Here is a 27477-nt window from a genome sequence, read left to right on the forward strand (position 1 = left end):
ATTCCAGGTTGCATTGGCCTCCTTCAGTCTCAAGAGACGATGGGATCGTGCTATGAAACCAGTACCTGCCACTTCCCATGTTGTTTCAATGTTGTATGCAAAGCTGGCGTGTCCTATCCAGAGCATGAGGCCTGGGTAATTTAATACGGAGGATAAACTGTTATCCAAACAGCAGATTCCCCCCTCTGCGCATCACTGAAATAGCTTAACTGGAATGGCAGAGCCGATACGATGAGTTCCAGCTGCGTCGCAGGAGTTACCAGAACGCGATTGTACACACTCACGAACTGCTTCTGGGACTCCGGCTCCAGATTTTGCCCTGAGGTTGACTCCTGAAGCCTTTCCCAAGAATAGATAAAGCCACAAGGCAGTGGAGGTTTGAAATCAGAGTTTCCCTTCTCCTAGAAGATTGTTCTACCGTTTTATCTGCCGTTGGGGCATAAAGCCCTCTTCCGCCTTCAAAACTTTTCACCATCTTCTCCTGTAACCCTGGAAAGGGGCCCTTATGAGGTGCTACCAGCCGGGCCAGCTGGACCAAGGTTTTTTTTTTAAAGAGGTATTACTCCTCCGGCACGGCTCCTCACTCCAGGACGCCCAGCTCGGCTCCATTTGCAGTGCCCAGCATCTCCTGAACCTAAATCTCTCAGTTATATTAGGTCTAAACGTATGTTTAGGGCTTGATGGATCATCAGGAAAGGATAACATGCAGCAGTTTTCATAATTAGCGATGCTATACGTACAGTTCTTTTTCTTATTATATCTGGCGATTTCTTTACACCACCTGCCATATTCACAATGGCCACAAGGCGGAAGGCAATTGGGCTGCAATTTCCCATAAGACTTTTAAAGCAAAGATTACATTGCTGGGCTTTTGCGCCCCGTTTTTGCCTCTAATGACATAGGGGGTTTGTCAACTCAAACAACATTCCTATGCCTGTTTTAGTAGTTGCCATAAAAGAAAGGGGGGGGGGAAGAGGAGGGAAATCTGGAAGAGCAGTGCGGCAGTTTGAAAGCAGAAGTACGTTCCAGCCAGGGGTGGGATTCAAATGTTTTAACAGCCAGTTCTGTGGGTGTGGCCTAATTTGTAGGTGTGGCTTGGTGGTCATGTGACTGGGTGGGCATGGCTTGTACATAAATATTATAAATATTTATGTAAATATTGATTTTTTTAAGTAAAAAAGAGCAACTTTTACCCAAAAGCAGGCAAAGCAGGCACACAGATTGAGTTGCTCACAGAATCACAGATTCACTTAGAGATCTATCTATCTGCAATCGGCTACCTGAGTCTGCACTGAAAAGATTCAGTCCTAAGGAAGGTTTGGCTCTGCTTTTAGATTAGCTAGAAAGCAAAAAATCCAAGGATTTCCTGCTTTCTAGCTAATCTAAATCTCCCGGCAACAACTGATAGTTAGGGGGAAAAAAAGGAAAAATAGCACCAAACCAGGCAAAATGAATGGCTCACATTCCAGATAAGGAGTGAGTGGGCGAGGAGGGGCGGGCCCAGCCAGTGGAGCGATTTGCCAATTCTCCAAACTGCGGATGATCATAACACGCGTGTGTGCGGCGTTTGCAATACATCATCAGCTGTGCTACCTGGACAGCTGACAAGGTGCGCAGCATTTGAAAATCCTCTTGTTTCCTGCTTTTTCAACCTCAGCTGTGCCGTGCAAAGCAGCTGAGGATGGAAAAGAAGGGAATAAAGGACAGCCTAGAGCCCGGCAGGCGGGTGGGCCAAACACCAAATCGGTTTGGTGTCAGCTGCTCTTCGCAGCTACAGGTTCTATAGAACCAGGCCGAACCGGTAGCATCCCAACCCTGGTTCCAACTCTTATCTTTAAAAGTTTGTAACTAAACTACCAGAGCTTTTGCCCACGAATAGATTTAATTGGAGAACGTGAATGATGCCACCCAGCCCGTGAAGGTGCTCAATTGGAGAATCTGGTTTATGACACACCCAGGGGGGAGGAGGGAAACAGGGTCACAGGGGACTGTAAATTACCTAGGCCAGAGTTGGCTTCATACAGGGCAGTGCCACTATGTCACCTCTAATGAATCCATTGAAGTTTTTTGAAGTTTGGCTCGGGAATCATGATTTAATTAGGGTGTTTGCTGGACAAGGTTCAGAGCCTAGTTCCATGTCCAATTTCCCCGCTTCTGTACCCTTATTACTTTTATTTATCTTAAAATTTTTGCGATAAGCGGCCTCCATCTGCCATACTCAAAATGGCCATAAGAAGACAAGCTATTATTGCTATGCAATTTCCCACAGACTTTTAAAAATAGTGCAGTGGCCCAGAGGTGGCGCTTCTGTGTCACAATTAGGAGGCTGTGAGTTTGATCCTCTGGGCACAGAGAGAATATATCTGCTGAACAAAGTTCCACATTGGTGACAGGAAGGGCATCCAGCCAGTAAACTCTCAGATCCATTCAATTACCCAGACTCCACCCCACAAGGGATTATGGGGTCATTAAAAGAAGAAGATGACTTTCCTATGGACTTTTAAAGCAATGATTTTCATTTAATTTGAAGGACCCCATTTTCACCTCTAGCCAAATGTTCAGAGCCCAATCCCACAATCTGTCTCCTAATTACTTTTATTTACATTCAACTTTTCAATCTCTGGCCTCCGTCTGCAATATTCAAAATGGGCACGAGGTGGCAGGCTGTTATTGGTTCTGCAATTTCCTATGGATTTTTTTTTTTGTGGAAGCAATTATTTTTATTACTTATTTTTATTTACGTTACTTTTTTGAGATGACCGCTGTCATGCTCAAAATGACCACGAGATGGCAACCCAAACACAAAATGCATGCCTGGATAAGATTCAGGGTCTAATTTTCTGGTTAAAAATTGATGCTAGTTGCTGTTTTTAAAACAAAGACACATAATCATGTTCAAAGAAAAACAGGGAAGTCCAGTTGCCTCTTGAAGAAGCACCTCTGGGACATTTTCCATTGAGGGTTTTTTTCAGATTGGTACCCATTTGATAGAATAGAATAGAATAGAAATAAGAATAGAATAGAAATAAGAATAGAATAGAAAAGAAATAAGAATAGAATAGAATAGAATAGAATAGAATAGAATACCTTTATTGTCATTGCATTCAAAATACATTGAAATTTAAAAGCTACTCCAGCATAGTGCCCCAAACACCACATCACAATCTCTACACACAGTATTTAAAAAGTAAAATGATTAAAGTAATAATTAAAAACTTAGTCTAAAATCTATTTAAAACATATATTAAGTTAGATAGTTTAAAAATGCCACTTTATATATAGAACTAAACCACAAATGCACTGTTTGAATCAGGACAATTACTGCCTTGGAAAAGAAACTGTTTCTCAATCTATTAGTCCTCATTTTAAGACACCTATAATGCCTCCCTGATGGTAACAGTTTGAAATATGAATGTCCAGGATGAGAATGGTCTGTGGAGATTTTTAGTGCTTTAAAGAGGAGTCTGGTCTTCGCAATCTCTTCCAAAGAAGAAAGAGAGCAACCAATGATTTTTTGTGCTGTTTATAACTCTCTGGGGCATCATCTCATCCACTACAGAGCATCCAGCACAGCACACCGTTACACAGTAGGCCAAAATGGTGGTAGAACGTTAAAAAGTAATCAGCAGCTTCTCACCCGGACCAAAAAAAAGATCGCTCATTGGTCTCAATAGGAATTTATTGACAAACAGGAATTGACTGGATGGCTTGTTTCCTGAGCCTATGTGTGGTAATATATTTTATTCTGTGGGTCCTTGTATAGCTTCGCATAGATCTAGGGATTTGAAAATGCCCTGGTGGGGGCAGTATCGCCTTTGCTATGGGTGTTTTTGTCCTGTTTTGATCTACAAAGCTTAGAGGACCAGATATATCGGTGAAAGGTCATAGTACATAGCCAAGGCATTCCCATGGGAATTTCCGCAGATGTATATTCTCATCCTGTATATTCTCATCCTGTATATTCTCATCCTGTGGAGATAACATCCTGTTGAGGTCATTTGTTTTCTGTATATGCATTCTGTTTCTCAATAAAAGCTGCTACCTGGGTTTACTCAGGGCTGGCATTTGCTCAGACGGTTCCCTGCATCTCATTTCAAGTGCCAGACCACCACACCTATGCCTGAGGATAGGGTAGGATGGGATAGGATAGGATAGGATAGGATAGAATGCAGAATAGAATAGAAATAAGAATAGAATAGAATAGAATAGAATAGAATAGAATAGAATAGAAAACAGAATGCAGAATAGAAAATAGAATGAATAGAATAGAATGCAGAATAGAATGCAGAATCGAATAGGATAGAAAATAGAATGCAGAACAGAATGCAGAATAAAACAGAATGCAGAATAGAAAATAGAATGCAGAATAGAAAATAGAATGAAGAATAGAATACAATAGAATGCAGAATAGAACAGAACACAATAGGCATCAAAGAGAATAGAGTGACACCAAACTCCATAGCTCTGGTTGACTTTCCTCCACAGTCTCTGGGGACAAGAGACCACGATGAAGGACAGCAAGAGTCAATGTCTTTATTATTCAAGCTTTCCCTTTTCAATTGAAGCTTAGTTTCTCTTTTTTTGAATCAGGAAAGCATCTGGATATTCCACCTTGTGAGAGTCCTCTGAAATTTTCTAATTGTCCTTTAGAAACAGGAGGGGGATTGATTGGTTCCCCCCCATGAAGAGAAAGAGGGGGAGGGGATGGGGATGGGGATGGGGGGGAGGAGGAGGAGGTAACTTGAAGCTCCTGGTAGATAGTTCCATCCCCTCCAAGACTCCTTGGGAGCTTTTCCAAGTCCTCCCCCTGGTCCTCTCCTTTCCTGTGGGGTGTCCCAGCCCGTTCAGCATGGCGGTTAGGGATGAACTTGGCCTTGTTCTTGGCTGCCAGGCGTTGTGTTTTGGGTTTAGTAGCTTGAAGCTGACCTTCGTTGCGTCTCTGGCTCTGGAAAACTCAGAAGGGCAGACATGAATCCCAACCAACAATCAAAGAGTCTTACTTAACAAAAATGGCAGCTGCTTTGATGTCAGGGAAGTCTCACTCTGAAAATATTCCACTGTTTTGGGTGGGGGAAGGGGGTCAAAAGACCTCTGCCATAGGTATCTTTGGAAAAAACCCTTCGGTTCCAGGTAATCTTCTCCTAGGTGTGTAGACGTAGGATTCAAAGTGCCTGGAGCCAGGCATTCGTGAATTTCCCTCCTTTATTTGGGGGAATCATTTTTCATTATTCCAGGAGTGGCTGGACGAGATCTCATTGGTTTAGGAAGTCAGGTTCTAAGCTGTTTAAAGAAGTAATTTTCCTAGACCTCACTTAGTCAGGGCTGCTGCTGTCTAAACATTTCTCACCTCCTCAGTCGTTCCCTGAAGTTCTCCAGGATGGTGGCTTTCTCCTCCGTCAGGCTGGCGTTCTCCCTTTGCAGTCGTTGTCCTTCTGCTTTGAGTTCCTCCCTTTCGGCCATTAGTTTGAAACAACATTGAATTTCTGTAAATGATGAAGAGCAGACAGAAATTAGCCCTCTCATGACAAACAGACAGATAGATGATAGATAGATGATAGATAGATAGACGATAGATAGATAGATAGATAGATAGACAGATAGATGACAGATAGATAGACAGACAGATAGATAGATAGATGATAGATGATAGATATAGATAGATAGATAGATAGATAGATATATATAGATAGATAGATAGATAGATAGATAGATAGATAGATAGATAGATAGATAGATAGATAGATGATAGATAGATGATAGATAGATGATAGATAGATAGATAGATGATAGATGATAGATGATAGATAGATAGATAGATAGATGATAGATGATAGATAGATGATAGATGATAGATAGATGATAGATGATAGATGATATGATAGATGATAGATGATAGATGATAGATGATAGATGATAGATAGATAGATGATAGATGATAGATGATAGATAGATGATAGATGATGGATGATAGATGATAGATGATAGATAGATGATAGATGATAGATGATAGATGATAGATAGATAGATAGATATAGATAGATAGATGATATGATAGATGATAGATATAGATGATAGATGATAGATGATAGATAGATGATAGATGATAGATGATAGATAGATGATAGATGATAGATAGATGATAGATGATAGATAGATAGATGATAGATGATAGATAGATAGATAGATGATAGATGATAGATGATAGATAGATAGATGATAGATAGATAGATGATAGATGATGATAGATAGATGATAGATGATAGATGATAGATGATAGATGATAGATGATAGATGATAGATAGATAGATAGATGATAGATAGATAGATAGATAGATAGATAGATAGATAGATAGATGATAGATGATAGATAGATATAGATGATAGATATAGATGATAGATAGATGATAGATAGATGATAGATAGATAGATAGATGATAGATGAAAGATAGATAGATAGATATAGATGATAGATGATAGATAGATGACAGATGATAGATAGATGATGGATGACAGATGATAGATAGATGATAGATGATAGATGATAGATAGATGATAGATAGATAGATGATAGATAGATAGATCGATGATAGATAGATAGATGATAGATAGATGAAAGATAGATGATAGATAGATGATAGATAGATGAGATAGATAGATGATAGATAGGTGATAGATAGAAAGATAGATAGATAGATAGATAGATGATAGATGATAGATAAGATGATAGATAGATAGATAGATAGATAGATGAAAGATAGATGATAGATAGATGATAGATAGATGAGATAGATAGATGATAGATAAGATGATAGATAGATAGATAGATAGATAGATAGATAGATAGATAGATAGATAGATAGATAGATAGATAGATAGATAGATAGATAGATAGAAATATAGAGATATAGAGATAACCCTAACTGGTAGCAGCCCATCCCTGCTTCTCAATCTTTCTCACCTCTCAAGTTGTGTCAGCTGGTGCTCCATTCAAAATCCAAGAAAGAAATACTTAGACTCTTTTAATTAGAGAAAAGATATCTTTTACTGGAAGGCAAGTGGTAGCAACAAGAGAATTCTGAATCTGAGGAAATAGGCGCGTAAATCACATATACAAAGTGATGGCAATGTTCCCACCGCCACTAGTTCAAAAGATTCTTCCAGTTAAAAGTTGTGAATATGATCATGTGGACATCTTCAGGTGGTGATGAGGCTTCTGTCCGTTGACCTTGGCATAGTTTGATAAAGGTTTGCAGCTAAAGAAAAGAAAGCTAAGCAAGAAATAGAAACCTAAACAGGAATTTATACTCCCCCTCATTTTTACAACACCTCCAGCTCGCTTCCCAGACTTTACCCCTCCCCCCAGCATTACTTATGGCAGCCAAAAGATGCAAAGCAATAGTAGAAGATCTTGAAGGCTGACAAGTTGTTCCTTCCTTTTTCATTTTCATTGAGGAGCTCCTGTTTCTCCCCAGCTTGGTGCAGAACTCTGTGGAGGAGGCTTGTTCCACTCTCAGCTTTCCTCCAAAGATTCTGTAAAAGAGGAAGACAAGCGAAATTAGCCTGCCAAGGTTTTCACTCGAACCATCCAACTTGTTTAAAATCAAAACTACCTACACATACCTGGCACTCTTTTTGCCTTACTTTTTAAGTAATTTAGTTTTGCCACTTTGCCCACCTTAGACTGTCTACTATTGACCTCACCCCCTTTCCTAAGAGGTCTGTAGGGGGCGTGCATAAGCGCACCAACGTGCCTACCGTCCCTGTCCTATTGTTTCTTTTATTTTTCTTATATGGACCCATTTCATGTATTCATAACTATGTATATACTTATACCTATTATCTTGTAAGCAATTGACAAATCAAATAAATACTAAATACTAAATATTTCACAAGAAGAATTCTCCACTCCTCTACTCATTGCAGAATACCTTATGCCACCAGACTTGAAATTCTAGACCTAGAAAATCTAGAACTACGCCGCCTTCGGTCCGATCTAAGGTTGCACAAACTCTCTGGGTCAGCTGAAGGGAGGAAGGCGGGAAGGGAAACATGAAAGAATGGAAGCAAAAGCAGGACGGGAAAGGAAAAGGGAAGAAATTCTAGACCTGGAAAACCTTGAATTACGCCGCCTTCGGTCTGATCTAAGTATAGTATATAAAATCATACATTGCAGTGTCCCACCTGTCAAGGAACACTTCAGCTTCAACCATAACAACAAAAGCAAACAATAGATAAAAACTCAAAAGGTTAACTGCACCAAACTTGATTGCAGGAAATACAACTTCAGCCACAGAGTGATCTGGAATACTCTACCTGACTCTGTAGTTTCTTCCCTAAACCCCCAAAACTTTAACCTTAGACTGTCTACTATTGACCTCACCCCTTTCCTAAGAGGTCTGTAGGGGGCGTGCATAAGTGCACCAACGTGCCTACCATCCCTGTCCTATTGTTTCTTTTATTTTTTTTATTTTTCGTATACGTATCCTTGTATTCATAACTATGTTTTTACCTATACCTATTGTAAGCAATTGACATAAATAAATAAATAAAAATAAAACAAAAATAAAAGTCAGGGTAGCTGTCGAAAATGTCTCACCTCTCTTTCTCCTCCAGCTCCCTGCAGAGTTCTGTGATTTTTTCCCCACTAGCTGGGGTTTTTCCTTCAGGAGCTCCCCATTCCTCATCGTTGTGATTTTTTTTACTTGATTCATAAACGGACCCTCTTTCTAATCAACCTCCAGCCTCCATTTGGTCTCCAGGGCCCTTCTCCCAGCTTGGAACTGAACCAGATAGATATTTCTTCCAACACACTTTTTTATAGTATAGCGAGGCGTCTTTAGACGTAAAGACCTTTGTTCTGATACATTCCACACAGTTGCAAACCACATCAAAATGATTTGCAGGAGCAATTAAACGTATGGATGCAGGATAAAGGTAAAGCTTTCACTTCTCACACATGCCTAGCTCTTAATATAATATATGCCAAGGAGGCTTCATCCTTTGCCAAGGCAAGGCCTTGTTTGTGAGAATGTGAAATAGCAAGGCTTTTAATGAAATGGGCCATCGCCATGGGAGGCTCTCTTGAAAAAGCAAACTCAAGTGTTGCTGTTCCCAGCTTACTTTCCAAGCACGGCTGGAGCAATATAATTTTGAACATTTCCCTGGAATAAATTTTATATTTTTAGGATACAACATAGACTTATGTGCCACTCTTCTCCCTCGCACCCTTCAGCGGTTCTCGCCCTGATGTTGTAGGAGTCTGGAAAAGTTACAATAAATAACAAGTGTGGAATATACTTACCTATCAGCTCGCTCACCCTCCACTATCCTTACCCTCACATCTTATTATGACATGAAACCAATGTTCAGGTATAACCTCTCCTGGTTAAAAGAAAAATGGGTACTTCACGAGGTTATTTGTTATGAGAGAGAATTGATCTCTTGGCCTGATTTGTTCACATAATAAAATGATAATATGAAAAGTTGTGATACTTAATAATGGACCCCAGAAGATTTAGATTGCTCACCTGAGGGGGATGGACCGTGGAGGGGGAGGCCCTTGCTGGATGGGGGGGCAACTGGCCAGCCCGTGAAGGATTGGGCTGGAAAGCAATGGAGATGATAAGGACATTGGGCCTGAGCAGAGGGGAATACAGAGACCCTCACCCCAAAGAGCCATGTTTCCTTTCATTGCTTGTGTCCTATATATCGAGTGTGACTATCTATCACATACCTCAGTGGGTCCCCATGGCCCAAGGACTGGCTGCTTTTCTGGTACCACTAGGGGAAAAAATAGACTTCTATAAAAACACGAATGTATTGACTGCAATGAAAGACATTCATTTTTACAACAAGAGCTGTATCTGGGTTCTTTATGCTCAAATATGAGGTCCCAGCTGATATGTCTGGCGTCTAAACTCTTCACACTTGCTACTAAAGTTAGGTAGATATCAAGACTCTTGTTCTGAATTGTATCATACCTCTATTTGGTCACTTCACCTTCGTTTTCATCCTCTGCAGGAAATTCCCTGCCATGGCTGCTATGATAGCCCCGTTGAGTGACCCAGGACAGCCCAGCCAACGCTTTGTGGTTATGTGAAGAGATGTCATTATCTTCGATCCAGCTATGGGGGAGATGCCAGGGGTGCCCCCTCCAGCCACTGGGGAGCTTTCAGCATGGAGGGTCACATGCTGAAAGAGAGATCCTGAGAGATTTCAGGCAAAGTCTGTGGAATAAAGAGAGGAAATTTGGGTGTGTGTGTGTGTGTAAGAGGGAGGGAAGGTCCCCCCAAGGCTCCCAGGAGACCTGAGCCCACAGAATGTTCCTCCAAGTGCTAAATGGCTTGTGGGGGAAGGAAGAGGGTGGGAGGAAGAGAGGGAGAGAAGGAGCGAGAGAAGGGGGAAGGAGGGAAAGAGGGAGGAAAAAGGAAACGGAAGGAAGGGAACAGTTAACTGGCTTCCTATCTGAGAACGATGAAGGCTGCAGGGGTTTGTCGCAGATGCTAGAGAGGACCTTTCAATCTCTCTGCCCAAGGTTAAACGGATCAAGTGGATCTCTCAGCTCCCTCTTAACCCACCATCTGCCCCCCCTCCTGCTTTCTGTCCTGGATCCCCTCGCCCGCTCCTGCAATAAAACTGACTCGCTTCCCTTAATTCCCTTTGAGATCGATTTTGGGAGGTGGGGCACGGGAGGCAGACGGGGCATCTGGGAAGGAGAGATGCTGCCCGGTCCAGAATCGCAGGAAAGATCCGATTCCAAAGCCTTTTTGGTCCAGAGGTTTCCCAGCCAACTTCCCCAGCCAGACTATGACAATCGAGGTCAATGGGAGAAGCCGGACTCACTTAATGACAGTGGCCAAAGGGGTCGTATACCGCTTATGAGTGCTATGCGCTTGTTGGAGACCCCACACACCCATCGTTGCTCCTCTCTAGGAGGGAGGGGGCTCCCCAAGGATTTCCAGCAGGACCCCCAGATTCCTTAATGGCTTTATTCCCTATCCCATCCGCCTGGCAAACTCGGGATCCGTTTCTCTCGCCATGTCCATGTATACACCCGAACTAGACTGTGTTGTTTCTCTGTGTCATATAATTTAGGTGTGTGTGTGGATATATACATAACATTTAATTAATTAATTTATTAATTTAGTCATATTTACGTAGTGTATATTGGAGGTGGCGAACCTTTGAGAGCTGTATGCAAGGAAATTTCATATTAATGTATGCCGATTAGTGTACATTTAAAGTGACCATAAAGTTATCCTATCCTATCCTATCCCATCCCATCCCATCCCATCCCATCCTATCCTATCCTCTGTTCTATTCCATTCTAATTCTATTCTTATTCTATTCTAATACTATTTTAATTCTATTCTTATTCTCTATTATATTCTATTGTTATTCTATTCTTATTCTTGTTCTATATTCTAAAGTCAAGATGGAGGCCTGGAAACGTTGTCATGGCAACGGGTTTATTTTTTTATTAGCTGGAACTTTTGCTGCTTCTTTGGGCTGATCTGTTTGGACAGAGGGATTCTGGGCAGGCAGAGAGTCGTTGGAACATACCAACTTCTGAAATCCTGAGGGGGGGGTCATTCTTGACCTTCCTAGGGGCTGCTGAAGGAGCAGCCCAGGAAATGCAGGGGGGGGGGGCGGCGGTTGTGTCTGAGCCTCCATGGAGGGAAGGAGCCTCTGTTTTGTCCCCCATGGATCCCTTTGCTCCTCCCTCCGGCCATCCCTCTTCCCTGTCCAGAATGGGGGTCTCCTGCCCGCTCCGAGCCCCCATCACAGCCAATGCAGCCCCCCAATCTCTCCTTGGGGGATCCTTTCCCACTCGATCTCATGGTGGCCAGGAGAGATTGGAGGCTCCGCAGGATCCCCAGGAAGGGATCCCAGAGCAAAGGGGGCAGGAAGGACCCGGGAGCATCTCCAGGGCCATCATGGAGGAGGAGGAGGGAGGAGGAGGAGACCGGAAGAGCTGCTTCTTCTCTCCTTCTGCAGCTGGTGGGAAACGGGGAACGTCTGGATGTCCTCTTGGACCCCAAAGAGGGCTTCCCGGCTTCACCGTCTCTGTGCCTCACTTTCCCCATTGCTCTGGCCAGGTCAGGGAAAGCCTCCTTAGGACTCCTCCGGACCCTTTCAGATGGACGGGAAAAGGGGGATTTTTCTAATTTTCCACTTCTAATTTATTATTTGTTTTGTAAAATTCAAATTTTTAATTCCCTGGGAGATTTGAAGGAAAGGCTGGAAAGCCACCTGTCTGAAATGGTATAGGGTTTCCTGCTTGAGCAGTGGGTTGGCTGGACTAGAAGACCTGCAGGGCCCCTTCCAGCTCTATTCTGATTCAAAATAGACTCATAAAATTTTCCCTCTGCAGGCAGTTTGTGTACAAATCACCTGAAACTATGGAATATCAGGGAAATTTTAGATTCCTTTGAAACCCATGAAATGAATGACCCATTAGATTAAAGTCAGCAGATCCAGGGAAGGTCTGGAGGGCAGAGGGGACTTTGAATGTCTCCACTGGCACCCAGACTGACTCCAGCCATCTCAAGCCAAGAGGCGCCCTGCCACGACCCCCTCTCCTACCCCGAAAGGCCTCCGGGGTATCTGTCCACTCCCCTGGGCACAAGATGACCGCTGAGTTGGACTCTGTCCAGGCTTCGGATATTCAGCCGGACACGGAGTTCCCCACCGGTGTTTCCAAAGCCAGCCGGAGCCCCTCTGGATCCCCCTGCAAGACCACCTTGCTTTTCTCCCAGAGATTCTCTCGTTTCCCCTTCAGATCATGATCTGTCTGATCTCTGTCTGTTTATGGAATTGGAGGCTGTTCCTGGCCGGACTCCCCTCTTCCTTCCCTGCGCTGGTTACTGTGGTCCTTGGATTCACATCTGGGACCGTTCTCTTCCCACCCGGGAATACTTTTCTTCAAATATTTCCATGATCCCCTCCAAGTTCACACCCTCCCTTTCTTTCTCTGCCTGTGGGGGCCCCAGTGGGGGCATCGGACCCCCTCCCAGCCCTGGGCTACAGCAGGTTTCGCTGTCTCTTGGGAAACGATTCCTTCCCCAATCAGAGTCTGCCTGAGCCCCATCATCCACTTCCCTCCCTGCCTGGGATCAATTCCTTCATTCAGATAAAGGAAAAAGGGAGCTTGGACAGAGCTTCTGGCCAATCTCTGTTCTTCGATCCAGGAAGGTCACACTGGCCCATCCACATGGTTCTTGGGTCCCTCCAGCCATTGCTCGACTGAGGTCGCAGGAGGGCCAGGGTGGCTGAGAATCGGGATAGAAGGCACCACATAGACTCAACAAAGTTCCCCACCACAACAGACCTTCAGACACAGGTTGTGGCCTCCCACACAGTCCTAAACGGTGCCTTTATGTGGCATCAGGAAGGAACATGGGACCAACCACACAACCCTCACCCTATGGGGTGCCCTAGCTGTTGTCCCTGGTGGCAGATCAAAGATTGTGAATCCCATTCCTGACACCAGTTTCTGTGGAATCAAGGCATCCTTCAGATCTATCACAGTAAACCATTTGTCTTTGGGAGGAATTCGTCCCAAGATAGTAATAGGGATCAGGAGATCCTCCTCAAATCATTAACTAATCATCCTTATTCCCTTCCCGGTATCCCACAGCTGGATACCAAACACAGGCAACAAATCTCTCCCCAGCAAATTCACTCCAGAATCAGGAATATACCAGCTTCAGTCACCACTTCATTCATTTCCAGTCTAATTTGTTCAAACACACTCACATCCTGCGATTTTCCACTCACCCCAACTACTTGTATCACTTTCCTTGATCTATGTGCACCTTCTACCGGGTCACACACAGAAGTCCGGCTTGCGCCGGTGTCTATCAGGAACAGCCGCTCCTGATGGTTAGGACCTACTAAAATGTTTACCAATGGCTTCCCGCAGGTCCTCTTAAAGGAGCCGGAACAGCCCTAATCATCATACAATGCATAACTCCGCTCTTCTCGGTTGGTAGGACACTCGCGCGCAAAGTGACCTTCCTTCCCACACTTGAAGCAGCTTCTATCCATTCCAGGCTGTCTCATTCCCATGCCTCTTCCTCTGGAACCTCTTCTTCTACCTCGAAAACCTCCCTGATTGTATCCCCCAAAATTCTCTCCTTTCTCCAATTGGACCCTTCCCAAAATTCCCACTTTTCTTTACTTTGCTCTTTGTTACAGCCTGTACAGCTGCAACCATCATTTGTGATTTCTGTCTGGTTTTTACAGTTCACAAAAACTTGTTGGGCTGCTTTCAGGAGATCAACCATTCCCACAGCTCCCCAATTATCCATTTTCTGAATTTTCTATGGAGAATTTTTGATCTCCTGCCACTGCCCCTTGTTGCCCATTCACACTTTCATTCCACGCTCTCCAGCCTGAGGTCTGGATGAGATTCCGCTCCTCAGGAGTAAATAGATGTCCCAAAATGTACATCAGCTTCTGGTAAGTGTAATCATTCGGACCCAACCATAGCTCTAACTGTTCGGCCACCTCATGAGCATTTTCATGAAGTTTTGGAAGAGTCTTCTTCAATTCTTGCAACTTGGATGGTTTTATGGGGACAGCCACAAGGACTGTCACCGGATTGCCTGCAGCATTGATCCCATTAGGGACTTCCCTAAGAGGAAATGCATCCACTTCAGGTTTTTAGCTGAAGGGAAAATTTTGAACATCTCTTCTCAACTGTAAGGCGGCTGAGGAGGGGGTTGTGGCGCTGGCAATGGCAGGGCCGCTGGAACATTGGCTGGTACATTATTAAAGTTAGGATTTGAGGGCGGCGGACTCTGAAGGCAATCATCCATCTCGCTTTCATTGCCCTTCTGTTACAAATTTCACATGAAACCATACCTCTATATATGCGATTTGGGTGCTCATTTTGTGTTGGAGAATATAGTCTCGCAATTTGGTCATCCAATAGATACTGGTTTCCCCCTCAGGACTCCAGTGATATGGAAATTTCGGATTAATCAGAGGATATTTTGGCCATTTATCTCGACAAAGATTAATCATGTTTTTCTTTTCAAGATGTCTGGTGAATTCCTGTAGATTCGGGGAGAACCACTGCTGAAGTAGTTGTCCCAGGGGCGAATCTACCGGAATAGGTTTTCTGCCATTGTCAAATCTTCCCTGTTCCAGACAGGCTTCTTCCTGGTCTCCAAGACCCTCGCTTTGTCCCTTTCCCATCTCTATTCTTTCAGGCTCCCAGAGCCTTGACTCACCAGTCCCAGTCCTCCAGCAAGCGCTGGATTCTCCCAGAGAGTTTAAGGACCTCTTTCTTCCAGTCTCCTAGTCCCAATCCTCCAGCAGGCGCTGGATTCCCCCAGGGAGTTTAAGGATCTTTCTCTTTTGGGCTACAAATGAAAGGACCTGATCTGATCACTCCTGGACTCTCCGCAGTCAAAGGATGTGTGGGCGTCCCCAACTCAGATCGATTTCACAAACTCTCAGCCGGCATTTCGTCTCAGTTCTTTTTCCAAGGACCGTCTAGATTTAAAGTCACCTCGGGAGTCTGACCGAATTCGGGGAGAGGTGCCTCTCAATGGGAGGTTGTGGCCACTCTCTTACCTGGTCCCCTGTGGTGGACTGGCAATTGAAAAATGATGGGAGACGCAGGGAAGACGTCTGAGCAACTGCCAGCCCCGAGAGCCCTCGGGTAGCAGTATTTATTAAGAAAATGCAAATACAAAATCAAAACAATGACTTCAACATTAGCTCAACAACATTATCTAGCTAGGCCTCAGCGAAGGTGATAAAGTTCCCGTGAGAAAGCAGGGCACCAAAGGTCTCATGGGAATGGCTCGGATAGGTACTGTGAACTCCCACACAGATTCCTGGCCTCTGAGCTTAGCAGACCATAACAGGATCAAACTCTCATCATAAAGACACTACTGCCCTCATGAGGAGCGTTTGTGATACCCCAGATCTTACAAAGCTGTACAAGAACTTGCAGAATATGATGGATATATTACCACATTCCCTCCTTTTTATTTATTCAAAGATAGGGGGTGTTTCAGTGGCAAAATACACAGTTCCTCGCAAACTTGGTTTCGTACACTTAAGGCTGAGGCACACATTTGAAATAGATTAGGAATACATTGAATACAGCAACATAACATAATAAGTGTAATAACAATTATTACAACTAATTGAAGCAATAAACGTAACCATGAGCTGTCAGGAAGCCAATCCCATAGCAAAGCCCAAAGTGACTTATTGAAGCCATCTTTTCCTGCTTCGTGTTCAGCTATGCGGTCTTCCATATCATGAACAGTTCTTGTAATGTTAGGCTCATAATTATGTATAAAAACACAACAATGTAAATGAATTAAAGCACAAACTCCTAACATTATATCTAAAGCATAAAGTAACTTGGCGAATTTCAGACACTTCTTCATTTAACATCTTAATATTCTCAACAGTATCATAAAACATAGCAACAGTAAAATTATTTAAAATATGAATATCTCTATAGTTCATAGCTATTCCAAAAGGTGGGTACATGCATACAAAGCTAACAATTAGTTACATTTAAACTCTTTGCTGCAATCCGAACGTCCTTGATGTAGGAATTTTCCTTCCATAAATTATCACCAAGGTCTCTAGTTTCTGAGATAATGGCAGCTCTCCGCCTCCGCATTAGAGTCCGTGGAGGCATAAGACGAATGGAAAAAGAAGTTGTGTAAAGTAACTTAGGCAACTCCAATTGACACCAATATTGTCCATAGTCTGAAACAGAAACATTAAACAGAATCAGAGTTGTAGCACAGGCTGAAGATATAATATCCTTATCAGGTCCCGAGTAAAGAATGTCTTGACCCTTATGCCAGGACCAATATGCTGGAAAAATCAAAAGATGCCGCTGTTTGCAGATTAATTTAGTCCAATTCCCCAAAGGAACCTGCTGCATACAAGTTGATAACCTCGGATAAGCAGTCATCTTTTCCCAGCTTTCACAGCGCCACGCCTGACTGCCGGCATCAAGAGAATCACGAACCACGGAAACGCCATCCTGAGAATCAGGAACCTCAGGAACGGAATCAGGAACCACAGGAACGCCATCCTGAGAATCAGGAACATCCTCACTGGCACCTGCGAAGGCGCTTGTGAATGATCAGGCCGGATACATCGACCAGGAACCCAACGAATTTGACCAAGATGTTCTACTGCTGCATAACCACGCCCCCACGTAATCAGCTCAGCGGGAACCCATGCCGGATCCGGAAGGAATCGCACCAACACTCGAGGCCTCACTGCATCTGTAGAAGGGGAAGAAAATGCCTGCTGGCCGCGCCGCAGGGGGTTACCAGACAAATTTAAAAATTTAAAGTATACAAAGCAAGATTTAAATGATCTTGAATTGCCGGAAGCCCCAGGAGCTTCCTCCTTTTTATTTAATTTAGCTAACATGTTCTTGAGCGTGCCATTATAACGCTCCACAATAGCTTGTCCTGTGGAATTGTATGGAATTCCAAATTTATGTTCCACGGACCACTGTTTGCAAAACTGATCAAAGACTGTGCTCCGATAAGCGCACCATTGTCTGTTTTTAAAGTTTGAGGCGTACCAGCGACTGAAAATGTCTTAATGCAATGATTGATGACATGTTTAACCGCTTCACCTCTTTGAGGAGTAGCCATTAGAAATCCTGAATAAGTATCCACAGTCACATGTATATACTTCCAAGGTTCAAATGATGGATACTGAGTAACATCCATTTGCCAAATCATTGAGGGTTTCAACCCCTGGGGTTGACTCCCATAGGAATAGCTGTGCCTTGCTTTGAACAAGTTGGACATTGTTGAATTATGGCAGCAGCTTCTGCAGCAGTAAGCTTGAATTGATGTGCCAACGCTTTAGCATTTTGATGAAAATAACTATGGCTGTCCCATGGCTGGACAGTGAGAACTGAAGTTACAGCACTGTCAGCTTTGGCATTGCCTTGTGATAAAATTCCAGGTAAATTACTATGACTACGGATATGAGCAATAAAACACACATTCATACGCTGCTCCAAACATTCTTGCAACAACAAAAGCAAACGTAGAATATTAGGTGATATTCCAGGAGACAAATAAGAACCTGCTACAAAGGGTAACAAATTATATACATACAAGGAATCCACTATTAGATTAAAATCCTGATTTTGAAAATTTTGAAAAGCCAAAACCACAGCAGCAAGTTCTGCCTGTTGGGCAGACTTCTGCTCTGATGTCACTTTTGTATGCCAAATTCCAGATTTATCTTTCCAAACACAAGCACCAAAAAAAATTTCTCCATCAGTAAAGACTGTAGGAGCATCTGATATAGGCTGATTTACTGATTTAGGTCACACCCTGTCCCATTGATCTCTCATTTTGCTGACTTTGACCCCCCCCAGGAGCCCGACATTGCGCTTTAAAATGTCCAGGCTTCCCACAATTAAAAAAAGTTTCTTTTTTAGCATTTCCTGCCTGGAGAGCCAGAACTAAAGTCTCCATGTTAAAAGTCTGACTCCCCACCTTTCTACATGCGTTTATCAAATCAGCGATCTCTCGCTTTCCACACGTAATAAGTGGATTCAGGATCTTTTTACAATCTGCATTTGCCTGTTCTACTGCTAACTTCAAAAGCAATTCATTCCGGGCAAATTGATTGTCAATTTGCCTTTCAATAGCCACTTTCAATCTGCTAATGAAATTTTCATAGGGTTCATTGTTCCCTTGTTTGATGTTAGTAAAGGTCTTCTCACCACCTTCGCCGTCAGGGAGAGTCCCTACGGCTTGTAAAATTAACTGTGGGAGAAGAACGAACCCCTCCTCAGGCATTCCATCTCTCTGTTGATTTAAAGCAACGTCCACACCAATTTCTACTGGATTAAGTTGAATCTCCACTCCAAAATCTACCAAATCATCTCCTGATAATTCCCCTCTATTTGTTGCTTCTTGAATAGCTGCAGTAACTGCATCTACTTGAACTCTTAAAGGCAAACTCTTCTCTTCTGACAAAGTATTTTCAGTGCCTGACAGCCCTCTGGATTTATCTGGAGGTGCTGTCGGTGGCAATATACGTACCGCATTGTAAGGCGGCAAACCTTCTTCGGGGGTGATAGGAGCGGTTGTTCATGCGTAGCTAATGCATCCATAACCACCCTCCAGGTTAACAAAATTGAAGAAGGGGCACGAGGCTCCTCGTGCAAAAATTTCCCTATCTTTCTCCAGCGCTCTACTTTAATACTACCTCCTCTGGATAACACGGAATATGTTTCCAAACATACTGTAATAAATCCTCAATTTCTTTCTTTCCTACTTCATGTCCTCTACTATGAACTCCAAACTTAAAACTATTCCCAGCGATCTCTCTCATTTCCCTAAGGTGCTTTGTCTGAGCTTTGAGAGACCTTCCCCATACTCACGAAAAGAATCTGTCTCCGTCCAGCGAAGAAGATGAGGGCCCAGTCGACGTCCGCGACGATGAGTATAGGATGCGGAAACGCGTATAGCTTTCAAGCTATCACGCCAAAACGTATAGCCTTCCAAACTATCACGTCGGGGTCACCACTTGTGGTGGACTGGCAATTGAAAAATGATGGGAGACGCAGGGAAGACGTCTGAGCAACTGCCAGCCCCGAGAGCCCTCGGGTAGCAGTATTTATTAAGAAAATGCAAATACAAAATCAAAACAATGACTTCAACATTAGCTCAACAACATTATCTAGCTAGGCCTCAGCGAAGGTGATAAAGTTCCCGTGAGAAAGCAGGGCACCAAAGGTCTCATGGGAATGGCTCGGATAGGTACTGTGAACTCCCACACAGATTCCTGGCCTCTGAGCTTAGCAGACCATAACAGGATCAAACTCTCATCATAAAGACACTACTGCCCTCATGAGGAGCGTTTGTGATACCCCCAGATCTTACAAAGCTGTACAAGAACTTGCAGAATATGATGGATATATTACCACAGTCCCCGCTTTCCAGTCAACCATCGTCGAGGATCCCGGACGAGCCCCCAAATTGTGAGATTGTGGCTAAAGAAAAACCACCAGGATTCAAAGTTGATCCAAGGAAAAAGGCTTTATTGGATATACATCTGCAAATGGCTTGATTTACAATACATCTTTCAGGATACATTTTATTATCTTTTTGGTACCCAGCACATAACAAACACTTTCTCACCCGGTATCTGGCATTTCAAAGACATTCCAAAAAGTGTGATAATTCCCAGCGCTTCAAAGACGTTCCAAAAAAGTAACTGGTGTCTGGTACTGCACTCCCTTACTCCAAGGACATAATCTACCTTTCAACATGAGATTTGAGTCATAAAAAGGATACTTTATTAAGGCTTCTCACACCAGGGTCCCTCCTGGCAGCCCCCCTCCCTGAAGTGGGGGGGCCGGGGAACCCCAGACTGGCACTTCCCCCTTTCTGGGGCTGCTTCTCCTGAGGCTGGGCCAGAGCCCCCACCCGGCCCCTTTCCCAGTGGGACTCTCCCCCTTCTGCTGCCCTGCGACCCCCGACCCCGGGGCTGGCAGGGCATCTCTGGGGCTGCAGGGAGGAAACGGCTCCTGGGGGGAGAGCAGGGACCCCCCTTCAGGCCCCCTCCAGACAGGGAGAAGCTCCCCTGGGGGTCAAGGGGGATCCTTTCCTCTCTCCAGCCGATCGCAGTGATCCGGGATCTCTAGGGGGAGAAAACACCTCCAGATTAAAGGGCGTTTTTCTTCCCACCCCAACACAAGCCGCCTTCCACCAAAGCCCCCCCCCCATTGCAGGCTGCCCTCTGCAGGGACCCCCTTCTTAGGGCGGCTCCTCCCTGCCAGACCCTCTTGCAGCGCCTGTTGGGGGGGCGGTCTGGGGTGCAAAGCCTTCGCCCTTCCCATCAGGCTGGACAGAGAGAAGCAGACGCGGCGTTGAGGCCTGACGGGAACGGGGAGGGGATGATGGGCCGCAAAGGAGCGTCTCGGGGCTCGAGAAAGGGCCAACGCCAAGGGAGACGGGGGGTGGTGGTTCATGTGCTCTGTAGTCCGCCTCATCTGTGCCTGACTGATCGAGGCGCAGCGCAAGGGTTAAGGCCAGAGAGCTGCGACGTCCTAGAGCGGAAAGGAATGCCTACTTCCGGCCTTCCTTGGAAAAGAGCCTCACAGGTGGAATTGTCTCTCCATCCAGCGGCTTTGGGCAACGTTCGCTCGCGCATGCGCCCTTCTTCCTCTGAAACTGCTGCTCCCGGCTTTCTGCGCCCGATGCTGCGAGGCTTCCCGGGGCGGAAGGAGGGGGGACGTTTCCGCGCGGAGGGGGGTGTCGCGCGATGGAAATCGGGTCTGCTCTGCCCCCTGCAGGGAGGCGGGGCCAGGATTGAGCTCCTCCCCTTTCCCCGCCTTGAACTGCTCGGGTGGGGACCCTGGAGCGATGATGGGACTTTGTGCGCAGGCAGGGCTGGGTCTTTTTTGGGGGTCCTAGAGGCTGCTGGGGGAACCAAAGGGCCTTTCGGGGTTCCCCCTTGGGCGGGGGGAGGAGTGTGGAAGGCGGTGGGAAAGGGCCTGGGTGCCCCTCCCCGTGGGAAAGGAGCGGCGGATTTTCCCACGCCTGGCAAGATTCCACCCTGGGGGAGGGGAGAAATCCTGGGATGTGTAGAATATATACTGTCTGTATAGACTCCATAGGATGGGCAGAATGTCTGTTGGAGGTTGGACTTCTCTCTCTCTCTCTCTCTCTCTCTCTCTCACACACACACACACACACAAATACACTTGTGACAATGATTTTAACTTTGTTGCTTGTATCCTAATGATTTTTTGACTGTTTCCTAGTATGATTTGATTGCTTATTGTTTCCTATGACTGTCATTAAGTGTTGTACCTGATGATGCTTGATGAATGTATCTTTTCTTTTATGGACACTGAGAGCATTTGCACCAAGACAGATTCCTTTTGTGTCCAATCACACTTGGCCAATGAAGCATTCATACACACACACACTCACCCCCCCACTCTTACCACAAATTGAGCAGCCCAACTTTAATGCTAAAGTTAGTTAGTTAGTTCAAACTTAGTTCAAAGTTCTCAAATTGTTCAATGAAACTTTTTGCCTGAAGCCAAGTTCTCCAGCAGGGAAAGTTTCCATCCAGGGCCTCCGGGGTCAGGGGGAGAAGAGAGAAGCTGCCACAGACTTCCTGTCTCTGCCCAGAGTCTCCCTGGAGGATTTGCCCACAGAGCAGAGCTGAAACTTTGATCATAATTCTCCCTCTCAGGAAGGATCCCTGGATAAGTCAGCTGGTTCTTGCACTCCGAGTTTGTTGGGCATTTCTCTGCAGGGAAATGAAAGGGAAATAATCCCTATGTGATTCATAATGACAGGCGCAGAGATTGAATTAAATCTGTCATCTGGAATTGAGAGGTTTGGAAGCTTCATTCTTGAAATTGGCCCCAGGGGGAATACACGGCACCTGTGGCTGAAGACAAAAAGAAGTGTGACATTTGTTGGCATCGTGGTTAAAGAGACAATCCCGGGAGACAGTTAATGTCTGAGCATGTCACAGGTGTGAAATGGAAGCAACGTTTTCTTTATTTGGAAAACAGATGCTCAGTGACACCTTCACAAAGGGGTTGATGTAATAGTGTGGCCAGACTCCAAGAATAAAATGAACTTTAATGGAAAAACTAGTTATCAGAACTTTGCATAGTTGAAAAAAATCACACCCAAAAACAAACACACGCACAGAGAGGGAGAAGTCAGAGACAACCAAGTGAAAAGAGATGGAGGAATCAAGGCAGCCTCTCACCCCATTTGGGGAAGGGAGGGAGGGAAGGGGAGCTCAGGAGCTTCGTGTTGCAGATGGAAAACAGACATGCAAAATCCTCTTTCCATGTTCCCCTGCCTCCCTTTCTTTTGTTGTAATAATTCTTTTATTTTTATATTTTAAAAAAACATCTCTTTTGGTGAATAGCGTGGTTCCAGGTTTTTACATTTCAATACAAAATGACCATAGTTACATATTCATCTTTCGTGTTCAATTTCATATCGTAGTATTACTTATTCCATTTTCCTTTAAATATTCTCAAATATTCTTATATTCATTACACTTATCCAATTCCAATTCATATCATAACTTATTTCATTATTCTTTAAATATTCTCATATCTTGTTTTACAGTATTATCTAAGGTTCTTATTTCATTTCTATATTCAGTACATATATTTACTTTTATCTGTCACATTTGCAATTTCATCACATACTATTATTCCATTCATTGTTCAATAGGTTCCATCCTAATTCTAATAATCCAGATGTCCCCTTTAATTGTCAATTCGAGCTTGCCACCCTTTTGCCTTACACACTCCCCCAATTTATTCCCTTTAAATCATTTTAAAGTTTTACCCTAGTATAGTCATTTTTTAATTATCACATTCTACATTAATAACAATCTAACTACTACATATCACATGTATGTATATATATGTATATGTATGTATATGTGTGCGTGTCAGATTCCTCATGGTATTTTTTTTTCAATTACATTCTAAATCATCTATTTCAAAAATATTTATTCAATTAATTTTAGAAACTTATAATAGTCTTTCCATTACAATTCTCATCTTATTTTAACTTTATTCACTGCTTTATTAAATATAAATTAATATTCTTACAGTAAATTCCCATTTCCATATCTATTTCAATTAAATCTATGTCTGGTTTAACAATAATCCTTAAAAGAAAAATATCAGTTCCATTCTTTTCCATTTTTAAATCTATGTTCTTATATATCACGACACGTTACCTTGCAGAATCCCCCTTCCTGTTCTTCTTCTACCCATTGTCTCTCATTCTCCTGACTATATAATTTTTTTCATTGTTCTTTGCTTTCTACTTCCCATCATTTTCTGGTCCATTCTCTTAATTCCCCTTTTTTCCTTTATAATTTCTCTCCATTTCTTATTCCAATTATTTATTTTATCCCCCTCCCTCTCTAGATTTCTCCTCTGTAATTCCCTCTTCTGCTGTTTCCTTTTCCTTTGTTTAATTTTCCAAACATTTCCCCCTTTAATTATCACATCAAACCTCCCATTTTTAAATTTAATTCTTTTTTTCTTGTTTTAATGTTGTTCCACTTGTTCTTTAGGGCTGGTTTTCTCTTTATTTCACTCCTCCCCCTCTGGTTCTCTTTCTTCTTCTTTAATCTGCATTACTATTTCTAATTCTGGTAGTATAATGTACATTTCCAAGCTTTCTTTCATCATTTCCTTCCTATTTCCACACACATTTCTCCCATTTTGTACACTACTACTTCTTTTATTTTCCTTTCTTTAATATGTATGTCCAATCCAATTGTCTAGTAGTTTATTGCAACCAGCATCCTTTATATTAAATTTCAACAATCAGTGTCCGTAAATCTTTGTTTCCAGCTTCCTTCTGTTGATTTCTTTTCCAACTTTTTCCCAAAGTCACCAAATAATTCCAGGGCAATTTCTTCATGTATCTTTTTTCCCTTGTAATATTCTAGTATTTCACTTTTTAGGGTTTTTATTTTATTATAATGGAATTCCTTTTGTTTCCTTTCAAATGCCAATTTTAAAAAGACCAAGCACTTTTCAAAGAGTCACTGAAATTTTCCCTTTGCCATTAAGTGGTGGGCTCAGTTCTGTTTCCACGTTCCACCCTTTTCCCTTTTTCCCTTTTTAAACTTTCATTGATTTCATTAATTCCAGTTATTAGCTATTATTTCTTTTTAACACGTTGTGGTAATATATCCATCATATTCTGCAAGTTCTTGTACAGCTTTGTAAGATCTGGGGGTATCACAAACGCTCCTCATGAGGGCAGTAGTGTCTTTATGATGAGAGTTTGATCCTGTTATGGTCTGCAAAGCTCAGAGACCAGGAATGTGGTGGGAGTTCACAGTACCTAGCCGAGCCATTCCCATGAGACCTTTGGTGCCCTGCTTTCTCACGGGAACTTTATCACCTTCGCTGAGGCCTAGCTAGATAATGCTGCTGAGCTAATGTTGAAGTCATTGTTTTGATTTTGTATTTGCATTTTCTTAATAAATACTGCTACCCGAGTGCTCTCGGGGCTGGCAGTTGCTCAGACGTCTTCCCTGCGTCTCCCATTTTTCAATTGTCAGTCCACCACAAGTGGTGACCCCGACGTGATAGTTTGGAAGGCTATACGTTTTGGCGTGATAGCTTGAAAGCTATCGTTTCCCGCATCCTATACTCATCGTCGCGGACGTCGACTGGGCCCTCATCTTCTTCGCTGGACGGAGACAGATTCTTTTCGTGAGTATGGGGGAGATTTCTCGAAAGCTCAGACAAAGCACCTTAGGAAATGAGAGAGAATCACTGGGAATAGTTTTAAGTTTGGAGTTCATAGTAGAGGACATGAAGTAGGAAAGAAAGAAATTGAGGACTTATTACAGTATGTTTGGAAACATATTCCGTGTTATCCAGAGGAGGTAGTATTAAAGTAGAGTGCTGGAGAAAGATAGGGAAATTTTTGCACGAGGAGCCTCGTGCCCCTTCTTCAATTTTGTTAACCTGGAGGGTGGTTATGGATGCATTAGCTACGCATGAACAACCGCTCCTAGCACCCCCGAAGAAGGTTTGCCGCCTTACAATGCGGTACGTATATTGCCACCGACAGCACCTCCAGATAAATCCAGAGGACTGTCAGGCACTGAAAATACTTTGTCAGAAGAGAAGAGTTTGCCTTTAAGAGTTCAAGTAGATGCAGTTACTGCAGCTATTCAAGAAGCAACAAATAGAGGGGAATTATCAGGAGATGATTTGGTAGATTTTGGAGTGGAGATTCAACTTAATCCAGTAGAAATTGGTGTGGATGTTGCTTTAAATCCGCAGAGAGTGTGGAAGCCTTTACCTCTCAAGATTTTAAAGGAAGTTAAGCAAGCAGCAAAAGAGTATGGTGTTAGATCGCCATACACTCAGGCATTGTTAGAAGCAGTTGGCTATGGAAATAAAATGATTCCGGCTGACTGGAGAGCTCTATTTAATATGATTCTAACTCCAGCTCAATATTTGGTGTTAGATCAGAAATGGAGACAGCTGGCAGTTCAAAGGGAACAGCAAATGTTACTCCAGATCAGCTTTATGGATCTGGTAATTTTACAACAGTGGAATTACAGCGAGATGGAATGCCGGAGGAGGGATTCATTCTTCTCCCACAGTTAATTTTCCAAGCCGTACGGGCCCTCCCTGACGGCGAAGGTGGTGAGAAGGCCTTTACTAACATCAAACAAGGAAACAATGAACCCTATGAAAATTTCATTAGCAGATTGAAAGTGGCTATTGAAAGGCAAATTGACAATCAATTTGCCCGGAATGAATTGCTTTTGAAGTTAGCAGTAGAACAGGCAAATGCAGATTGTAAAAAAATTCTAAATCCGCTTATTGCGAGCGGAGAGAGAGAGATAGCGGATTTGATAAACGTATGTAGAAAGGTGGGGAGTCAGACTTTTAACATGGAGACTTTAGCTCTGGCTCTGCAGGCAGGAAATAATAAAGGCACTTGTTTCAATTGCGGGAAGCCTGGACATTTTAAAGCGCAATGTCGGGCTCCTGGGGGGTCAAAGTCAGCAAAAAAAGAGATTATTGGGACAGGGTGCTCGTCCTAAATCAGTGTGCCCGAAATGTAAGAAAGGATACCATTGGGCAAATCAGTGCAGACTTCATTCTGAGGGAAAAAACTAGGAAGCAGGGATCGGGGCATTCTCCCTACTCTAAAGAGTGAAGTAATGTCCGAAGGGTTGGAGCCACCAGAAAGAGGTAGGGATCAAATATGGTCACCAGCTCAAAAGGTTCAGCAGGAATTGATCTTCCATTAGCTGAGGATTTGGAATTAGGATATCCACATGTAGTTTGTTTAGGGTCAACGGATTTCTATGGACCGTTGCCTCCGGCTTCTGTGGGTCTTCTTCTTCCTAGATCATCAGCTCATAAGCGTAAATTGTTTGTGGTTCCTGGGGTTATTGATTCGGATTATGAGGGTCAGATCAAAATTCAAGTTCATTCACCTGTTCCTCAATCTTTGAAAAAGGGGATTGTTTTGCACAGCTTTTAGTTTTGCCATATCTGTCTTTGGGGGAGTCAGATAGAATTCGCCAGGGTGGATTTGGATCTACAGATATGTTTAGTGAGTCTAGTGTGTTTTCCATCATGCAAAATGTCAAGGCTGATCAGAAACCAAAATTAATTCTTTTGGTTGAAGGCAGACAGTTTATTGGATTGCTGGACACTGGAGCAGATGTTTCGGTGATTAGCGAAAGTGAGTGGCCTAGGGAGTGGCCGACAGATCCTACACCGTCTGTTCGAGGAGTCGGAGGACTTCAAGACGCACGGGTTAGTAGGAGGATTCTTTCTGCCAAAACAAAGCAGGGAAGTGCTATTGCACATTTCCAACCGATTGTTTTGCGCCTTCACGTTAACTTGTGGGGCAGAGATTTGATGCAACAGTTTGATACAACAGTTGTCATTCA

General features: G+C 43.5%; 1 protein-coding gene and 2 long non-coding RNA genes across 8 annotated transcripts in view; 1 reads left to right on the forward strand and 2 right to left on the reverse strand.

The window, feature by feature from the left end:
* The window catches only part of LOC148124493 (G protein-coupled receptor family C group 6 member A-like), a 393462-nt gene that overhangs the window by 354761 nt on the left and 11224 nt on the right, over nucleotides 1-27477 (forward strand). For 2 of the 5 annotated variants that reach the window (XM_087914824.1, XM_087914828.1), the window contains exons 1-2: nucleotides 21284-21429; nucleotides 22303-22527. The gene's annotated coding sequence lies outside the window, so the exon portion shown is untranslated. Of the gene's footprint in view, nucleotides 1-21003; nucleotides 21137-21283; nucleotides 21430-22302; nucleotides 22528-27477 lie in introns of those variants that run through there. The other 3 variants (XM_087914827.1, XM_087914825.1, XM_087914826.1) reach the window with 3 other exon arrangements.
* LOC148124496 (uncharacterized) lies at nucleotides 3662-7304 on the reverse strand. Of its 2 annotated transcripts, XR_015739798.1 has the most exons (4): nucleotides 6959-7304; nucleotides 5348-5483; nucleotides 4115-4945; nucleotides 3662-3721 (listed from the first exon to the last, which is right to left on the reverse strand). It is a non-coding gene; the product is annotated as an uncharacterized LOC148124496 (long non-coding RNA). The 2 variants fall into 2 exon arrangements; XR_015739797.1 differs by having other exon boundaries at nucleotides 3662-4945.
* Nucleotides 8346-21001, reverse strand: LOC148124497 (uncharacterized). Its single transcript, XR_015739817.1, has 4 exons — nucleotides 20172-21001; nucleotides 9981-10226; nucleotides 9734-9780; nucleotides 8346-9602 (listed from the first exon to the last, which is right to left on the reverse strand). It is a non-coding gene; the product is annotated as an uncharacterized LOC148124497 (long non-coding RNA).

This window comes from Pseudonaja textilis, chromosome 18 (assembly GCF_049901715.1).
Source record: "Pseudonaja textilis isolate UNSWEBS1 chromosome 18, rPseTex1.2, whole genome shotgun sequence".
Classification (NCBI taxonomy): Eukaryota; Metazoa; Chordata; class Lepidosauria; order Squamata; family Elapidae; genus Pseudonaja; species Pseudonaja textilis.